The sequence below is a fragment of the Macadamia integrifolia genome, unplaced genomic scaffold, assembly GCF_013358625.1.
Source record: "Macadamia integrifolia cultivar HAES 741 unplaced genomic scaffold, SCU_Mint_v3 scaffold3274, whole genome shotgun sequence".
NCBI classification, from domain to species: Eukaryota; Viridiplantae; Streptophyta; class Magnoliopsida; order Proteales; family Proteaceae; genus Macadamia; species Macadamia integrifolia.
Genome location: NW_024869353.1, coordinates 14611 through 24027, shown reverse-complemented (window position 1 = coordinate 24027; position 9417 = coordinate 14611). Strand labels below are relative to the sequence as shown.

General features: G+C 39.0%; 1 pseudogene; it reads right to left on the bottom strand.

Annotated features, from left to right (window-relative positions):
• Nucleotides 1-6726: 6726 nt before the first annotated feature.
• Nucleotides 6727-8596, bottom strand: LOC122067959 (annotated as a pseudogene).
• Between the last annotated feature and the right edge of the window lie 821 nt (nucleotides 8597-9417).

The window sequence follows — 9417 nt, the reverse complement described above, 5'->3', positions numbered from 1 at the left end:
ATCAAGAAATGACATTAAACCAATGTCAATTATGAAGAAAAGCATATCTATTATATGATTGAATTCTTCACATGCGCTAAAACCTAATCAACCATCAACAAGCATGGAGGGTAATGATGGACCTTGAATGCAAAAAGAGCACAAAACAAGAGAATGTAGAGAAGAAAGTAGAAATGCATGAATAAACAATATCATAGATAGGAAGGCAGTGAAGACATGAATGCCACCCATAAAACCCCACCACTCAGACTCCAAAAGCGTTATTAGGGAGAGAGAGAGAGAGAGAGAGAGAGAGAGAGAGAGAGAGAGATGGACATGTAACTACTGCACCAGCACACAGGCCAATGATGAAACACACATAGGCATAGAAATGCTCTAGGCATCATTCCTTTCCATTAATGTTAGTGGGAAGAAAGATTATGGAAGAAGCTGGTAGAGCTCCTCAATTTCCAAAGAGCCAGATGTATGAATAAATATTGTTTGGTGGCACCGAGAGTTCCTCCAAACACTTCAGCCATGCAAGTTTTGTCGAGTACAAATCTTGGCTGAAGTGAGAGGGGGAACTCCAGGGGACACCAAACGTGCCTTTGTATCCTTTTGATCCATACTGAAGAGAGAGCCATATTGGTTTCTATTTATACTACTCCTGTAGATGTTCAGCTGCTGAAATATTAAAGGCTATTGGCTAGCTTATATTTGATGAACCTGGACGGGTTTGCATACTTGGTGAGGGTAGAGGGGAGATGGAGAAACTCAATCCCACTGTGTGGTTACTATGCTACATGCTTGACCTCCCTTTTAAAATATCTCTTTCTAAAGTCCATCTGAGTGTCAACTTTGCAGCCCCACTCAAATATTGAAAATGGGTTTCAAAATATTAACTACAATATATATCGGATCAGGCAATCATTGGGAGATAATCATGCGGATCAAGTTTTCCTAAGGCCATGTTAAATGGATTATCGTGACGATATATAATTGGGGGAAGAGAGGTGCATCTAGATTGTTCTATCGTTTGACAATGGGTGAAAGATAACTATCCTTCTATAAAAGTAAATAAATAAATAAATAAATTGTTATGGCAAACATCAACAAATACGAAAATAAACAAAACCATATCCACACAACACAGAGATTTATGAGGTTCACATACTGATGTGGTGTGCTACGTCCTCAGGTGAAGAAGAAAACGTTTCACCATGTAGAAGAGAGAAAGAATACATCGAAGCAACGGTGAGAACATTCGCTCTAATACCCTAGCTCGAAAAACGCATAAATTATAATGACCTGCTCAACAAGACGATAATACATTATATACTCCTCAAAGTTGCGGGCTCCAAGCTTGGGCCTATCAGCCCAACCCCTCTGCTTCTATCATAGATCTCAAAAAACTTTCCATTCCAGGTCACCACCAAAATATGTCTAAGTGGGTCACTCTTCAAAACGGGTCAAGAACTCGAGACAAACTTAACAATAATATTTATCATAAGTTACCTAGTCCGTCATCAGTTTTATAATTCCTTTTGGGGGCTTGTCTAATTGTTGATGATATTAGCGACATTTGCTCTTTCATGAGATCACGGTCAAAGACCACATAGCAAGAACAAGTGGATGATTTTTGGTAAATGCAGGCACAAGCGGATTGATGTGATAGAGGACCTATGCTCCCATACTGACAAATTTCATCTCTAAATGAGTATGGGGAGTATTTAATATATATTGGGTCCAAACTGACTAAAATAATAAAATTACCATTAAATAGGATGTATGCAGTGCACAAGGATTTTGTCATTACATAGTTTGAGGAGGATCATAATTTTCGTAGTTTTGCCTCCCCCCTCACCCGCTTTGTTGAAAAACTGTTTCCCGATTTCAATCCATGATCACTAGATTGAAATGTAACAATCACATTGACATTATATTTTAATAACATGAAGGGTATAAGGTTTTTATAATTTGATGAAATTGATTCTTATTACACCTAATTAAATATCAAATGTGACCAATGAGCAGGAAACGGGGCCATCTATCCAAAAAATTCAACTTTGTTTGCGTGTTGGTGAGAAAATAATATTAATATAGATTTGACATTTCCTTAATGCTTGGAGAAGAGAAACTACAAATTCCATTATTATTTGCTTTCATCTTTATTGGAAAACGTTCAAGCTTATGGGTTTGTCTAATGGGCCCAAACTCGGAAACTGGAAATTCCATTACACTAATGTACGAAGCTATGTCTCATATCCAAGTTATCAAGTGATGTGAACAATACTGACATATTGTACCCAAAAAAACAGGACAATATGAATAGTACCATTAAAGAAAATAGAGAAAATAAAGAAAAAAAAGTTAGATGAACAAATTTGGTAGTGGAAAAACTGCAGAGGCCAGAGGAGAAGAAAGGCTAGAGACAGTAGAAGATTCTCTACCTTCGCCTTTGGATAGCCGTTGAGGCTTTTTGCTTTATTCTCTTTTCTTCTTCTACAATACGTTTTCATTCATCTACAAAAAAAAAAAAAAATCTTTGCTGCCGACCACAACATAATATTCCCCACGTACCAAGGCCATACAACTGTCCAAGTTCAATGTGTATAAGTAATCTAGGATGCATGTAGGAAGGAAAAAGAGTATAAATATATAGAAGGAAAGTAGCAAACCCTCTCCAGATGAAAGTGTTGAAGTGGGGAAAATGAATTCCACAAAATACTGCTTGTGGTCAAGTTTAAATCTTTAAGGCATTAGCTGGAGATGGCCAAAGGGTATATTAAGACACATGAAAAATCCTAAATAACAGATGTGGGTATATAACTTTAGAGTTCCTCCATGAACTTTGGTGAGGGTTTGGTTGACCCTTGGAACAAGCTTTACTGTGTCTTCTTGCAGTCTTGAGATTCGGCTCCTATAACTCTTCTGAATGCTTTCTGATTTTGAGGCCACCACCCTCCCTTGCTTTTTTCTTTTGTATTTTGCTCTGTTTTCGCGGAGGTTTTCCCTCCAGTTGGCTCTTAAATTTTTCAACCTTCTAAATATATTTCAATTCATCCAAAATACACAATGGATCAACGTAATGTTTTGGATAATTAAAAAATTAACTAAAGGACCGAGTTTCCCTAAAGCCACAGATAGCTCACAGCACATCCTAAGGGCCACTTGATGCTGGGGGAGGCAAGATCTACAACCCTTGGATCACATATGTTCACTGAGCAATCAATGGAAACTTTTTCCTTTAACTATACGCAGAAAATGAATCAAAACATGCATATTGTTGTAAACCCATGTGCGATAATAGATAATATATCGTCGATCTGAACCTTACAATTAATTAGCCGAACGTTTTTATATTTATTTTTTGGGTGCAATAGAATTAGTAGAACATAGAAGCAAATGAATTGAAGCTTTGAGAGATGAAAGTAGACTTAAATAAAACTCCAAGTCACCATTTGCTAATGTTTGGGTTCTCTTAGGTAGGATTAGAATTGCCTTATGTTTGGATTTGTCTGGGTCGGATTTTGGTTTGTAGGGGTCAAGTCCAGGTCAACAAAACAAATTAAATTGTAAAATAAAACCTAGGCTACCAAATATTGCCCTATTTACAACAATGCCACTAGAAGCATGAAATAATGATTTATAATAAATAAGAAATAAAATAAATCGAAATAAAAGACACAAACACACTGGTATAAAAAATTTCGGCTTGGTCCAATTTCAGTGTGCTAATGAGCCCAACTGAAGCCAAACCATTAAACCTTTTTGGTTTGGTATGTTTTGGTAGTTCTATTTTTTTCCCTAGTGCTGGTTTGGTATGGTTTGGAAGTTCTTTGGGACATATAGGTCCTCAGAATTTACAAATGGATTGAAGATTAGAGCTATTTTTCCTGATTTGGAAAGACAACTGGTCGGAGGTTAATGTCTCTAAGTTCTTTTCTGTGTTGGTTTCTGATAATAGGATGTTATCACCTAGTTTCAATGGCAAAGTGTAAACTCACCAATGGAAATAAGATCTGTCCTTAAAGATGTCCTTCACTTGTCTACTTTATTTGTTTCTTGTACTTTCTAGTTTGTTTCAAGGGAGAATAATAGCATGCTAACTCAAGGGAGAAAAATAGTTTTTTCTTGGTTTTCCAATTTCTTATCTATTTGATAGAGGTCCTGTTACGTACATAAAATGGGAGATGAGAGAAAATAGGGTGAGAAAAGAAAATAAAAGAAAAATAGAAAAGATAGGAGCAAAGATAGGGAAAGAAATCCTACCTCTGTCTTAGAGGAAATTTAGGGATTCAATTTCTAACTCCTTCATTATCTCTTGCTAAATAAATAGACCATGGAGTAGCCACGTTCCTACTAGTTACTTCTTACACCTCCCACTAGTTGCACCCAATTACAACTTCTTATATCAGTTTCTTAACCATCCATGTCCTCCCATTCAGCCCACATAAGAACCAACTCCCCTATTACATTGTTAATACATAAAAGAATATAAATCTATTCTTCACGTAGCATTTGTTCCCCCTTCAAGTGTCCATGTCCTCAAGGACAATGAAATTAACAAAAAAAAAAAAAAGATCAAAATTTCACTAGGATCCCATGGCTTGATATGGGATATTCCATTTAATGACGTTGAAATTATCATCTTACAGGGTGCCACTCTTCATGTGAATGGTATCTCTTTGAAAGGCATATTTTCCTCCCATTCAGCCCACATAAGATAACTAACTCCCCTATTACATTGCTAATACATAAAATAATATAAAGTCCATTATTTATGTAACATGTTCTTAATTGGTTCGATTTCTTTCAGTCATACAATTCAGTCGGTCCGGTAAGTTTGATTTTTACTGATTCCAAAAATCCAAATTCACTTTCCAATAGTGGTTTAGTTTGGTTTGATTAAATACATAGAAGGCCTCAAGGTGCCATCTTCATCATAACCATCAAGAGAGCTCAAGAACCTCAAGATTTGACCAAAGGGGCCACCTTTGGCATTGCCATCAGAAGCATCCTTTAGCCAAATAAACAAATGAGATTTTAGGCACTAAAGTGTCAATAGACAATCAATCAAACTGGTAACGAGGTCTGTCCAAACTATCCCATAATATATCATGATAGGCACAACTTGGACATGATGACTAATAACAGAAATTTTGAGTTTTAGCACAATCCTTCGCAATCGAATTGACCATCACATTTTCTTCCCTATAAAAATGGGTAATCCATCAATAAATTGAGCGAAGATAAGTTTGGAAATAAATTCATTTTTGCTGAAACTTCCATGGGATATTCCCATTTTGAATAGGAGCTACCACTGTACTTGAATCACTCTCCATCCATAATTTCCTGAATTTCTTCTCCTTTCCATATTCTAATCCAGTAAAGAAGGAAGAAAAATTCTACATAATATTTGAAAAAAGAAAGAACGTATAAAGAGAAACGAAAAAACCCAACAACAAAGCCACAGAAAAATCCTGTAGAAAACAATTTTAGAACTAGAACTCAACAATACAAATAGGAAAAAAAAAATGTAGCGCAAGCAAATAAGAACAACCAGGACAATTGAGAGGGTAAGGTCGAATACCAGGAGACAAAGAGCCTGAAAATTTGCATTTGATCAAAACAATTACTTTTCTTGCTGATGCGGAAAAATTTGACCGGACGATCTTCCTTGCAGTTCCTGGTGCTTTGGCCGACCTACACAAAAGAGATGACAGGGGAGAGCCAGGCTGACCCGACGGGGGACTCTCCGATGCCTAAGTTAGACCTTTCCACAACAGATGCTCAAGAGAGCTTTTCCGGTAAAAGAAGTGAGTAATCGATCCCTTTATGATGGAGGCTTACCTTGGTATTTATAGGCTGTTGATGGAGGGTGAGTGGGAGACGATTGTGAAGAGTCCTGTTTAGGCGTGGAGTCCTCAAGGGGAGTGGCTCTGTGATTATGGGAATATTCTTGGAATATTCCCCTTTTAACTCGGAAAGTCCAGCCGTGTGATGTCTATGATGACATGTAGTGGATAGAGTCCTGTCCTCCGGAATAGAGATTACGCTCCTTGAATATTGGGGTAGACGAAAACATGTTTCTGGAAACCTTGTTGTTGACGTCAGGCTGAGGTAGCCGCACGGCCTGATGGAGCCGAGGTGGAGCACGGCCTGATGGAGGCCGAGGTGGAGCACGGCCTGATGGATGCTGAGGTGAAGTGCGGCCTGTTGGAGGCCGAGGTGGAGCACGGCCTGATGGAGGCCAAGGTGGAGCATGGCCTTATGGATGCCGAGGTGCAGCGAGGTGCAGCACGGACTATTGGAGGCCAAGGTGGAGCACGGCCTGATGGTGGCCGAGGTGACAGCGCGGCGTGATAAAGGCCGAGGCGGAGCACGGCCTTATGGATGTCGAGGTGAAGCGCGGACTAATGGAGGGCGAAGTAGCAGCTTAGTCCTGTTCAGGTTTGCATATATGCTTCAGCCGTGCTGAGGAAAGTGACATATTTTGCCTCATCACTTGCTAAAAGGATAATATTATTAAAAACAAAAAACTAGAACATCAAACCAAAGAAACCAAATCAAAAGCTAACAAAACCAAAATCCAAAAAGAAGACAGACACCCCACCTTCGGCATTGCAATCAGCAAGGAAACCTATCTGTACTAGAAAATAAAAAACATCTGCAATTAAAATTATACTAAAAATGAAAATGGGGAGGAGAGAACTACATTCTTAAACTCAATACATTACAATTTTCTTAACGTGTATTATACAAGAGGTATGCTGAGGGAGAAGATGAAGGAGATGATTTGTTTAAAACACAGATATCAGTGGCGTAGCTGCTGGACGAACGTTGGGTATTACTTGTATCACATTCTGTAGAAACATGCGATGATGTAATCGAGAATTTATTCATGTTGAATGGAGAAGAAATAGGCACCCTCCGATATGGAAGAATAGGCAGTGGAGAGTCAAATTTGAGAACATTAATAGCTTGCCCAATAGAAGGTCGAAGATCGTAATCTTGTTGAGCACGCCACAGCCTTACAACAATCATGCACTCTAATTCTTGTTTGTCAGAATCCATACATAGACTTGGGTCAGCCGCTTCGAGATGCTTTTGACTTCCATAGAGCTCCCAAACCCATCCTACCAAACCTACTTCACTTGGGTTAGCCTTCCTCTCAACGGGTTTTCTCCCACAAGCAATTTCTAAGAGAACAATGCCAAAGCTATATACATCAGATTCTTTGCTAGCCTTCCCAGTAAGAACATATTCAGGTGCCATGTATCCCATGGTTCTAGCTACATTGGTTGTTTGTGTCCCTTTCTCCCCTTCCACAAGCCTTCCTCCCATGGCACCAGCTACATTAGTTGTTTGTGACCCTCTCTCATTATCCACGAGCCTAGCCAGACCAAAATCCCCTAGTTTAGCATTGAAGTTGGAATCAAGAATTACATTGCTGGATTTAATATCCATGTGGACAACGCATTGATCCCACCCTTCATGCAAATACTGTTATGCAGAGGCTAAGTCGAGAGCTATCTTGTATCTCAACTCCCATGTCAACGAACCCCTATTTCGAAATCAATGGGAATCAAGGCTTCCATTGGGCATGAACTCATGGCAGCTCCGCCCACTGCGATTCTTATCTTTTCTTTTATGGATATGCCCCCTCTTGGGTGCTTGTGTGCACACTTTCATTGGTCCCCCATGCTGGCAAGGGCGCAGGGGCCACACCTCCTTCATTCGAATTATCAATTTCCAAATTCGAACTGAAGTCCCAGGAGTTTGAGTTGATGTAGCTCGGAGGCATATCCACTGGCTGCAGAAAACCCAATAGTGACTTCTTTCTGGAAGATATTCCCTCAGATCAACAATATAGTTAAGGCTACAGATCTCACTAGAAACAGATTCATTAGAACAAGTCAATATAACACTCAAAGTTATGGGAACTTGAATCATAAGTAACCGTAGCCTCCCATGGGATACCATTATTTCTCATCAAATTTCAAAGACTACTATTACATGAGCTACTTTTTACAGATACAATAGAATAGATGTCGATACCTATATGATTGGAATCTGGGTCCCAATAATTCTGATTTGTATCCAATTCCACCGCAACAATGGACCTATTCGTTGGGGTACTGTTTACTGGTTGGTTATAGAGAAGACCAAGGCCACCCCCACCAAATCCACCACCTCCAAAATAACCGTCGATTTCAAAACCATAATGAGCAAGGAAGAAAGTAAGTCCATCTCTAATGGTGTTGGTGTATATGGTATTCTTTAGGGTGAAGGAGAAATGGGTGGTGAAGTTGGTTAGGTTTCTCGTCTTCTGGTCCCAGAGATGAACTGGATCATTATACAAAACTCCTCCCTGAGTACCAAAACTGGATTTGTCCCCTTTGTTTCGTGTAAGGTCAATGATTGTATCAGAGACTGTTGCATCTAGCTGGGGCTTGATGTTAATATCCATTACTGAATTATTGAAACTGGGAAAGTTGAAGCTCAATGATGTTGAAGGAAGGACTAAAAGCAAGAAATGTGATGAGACCTGAAAGAGAATGAAATTAACCTTTGTAGATTGGAGATGCCAATTCCCAGATGACATACGAGCCATGATTTCGATTTAGGTTTGAAGCTGAATCTTGGATGCACAACCCTCAAAGCCACTCCTTTTCAAATTTGGAAGCCAATCTCAACCCCGAATGCAAACTACGACTAATGGTTGCTAGGCAGACAGGAATTATTTACTGTATTCAAACATCCAACATGGTTGCATGTCCTAATTCTTTTTCTTAGTCTAAAATTATTGAATGAGACTACAACGTGACCACGACAAGAGAAAGGTCAAAGCGGCTGAAACTGGAAAAGTTGAAGCTCAATGATGCCGCAGGATGAACTAAAAGAAAAGAAAAAATATAATGAGACTTCAAAGATAATGAAGTCAACCTTTGGAGATTGGAGATGCTATAATTCCCTTATATTGAGATATGAACCATTCATTACCAACAAAATAAAAAAAAAAAAGATATGAACAATGATTTAGGTTTAAGGTTTGAAACTGAAGCTTGGACGCACAACCCACTGAGCCACTTCTTTTCAAACATGGATGTCAATTATTCCTTTATCTAGATTCGAGTTGCAGAGACTTGCTCACTCCTTTTCTTATAGAATTCGTCTTTGACATTTTATTTTGGTGGAATAGAATTCCGCGTTGACAAATGCCATGCGAAATAAGCTTGGATCAAGTCTTTTTTTTTGTTAACGACGGGTATACCGGGGTTGAATGAGAACCATTCAACTTTCACTGAAAGCAATGAAGAGCACTAAACACCCCGTGTAAGTGACCCAAAGTGTGCCTAGTGGGAGTCGAACTTAAGACGTTTGAGTTTACTACTCGTACCAAGTTCGTTGCTCACCAACTGCGCCTCACCCTTG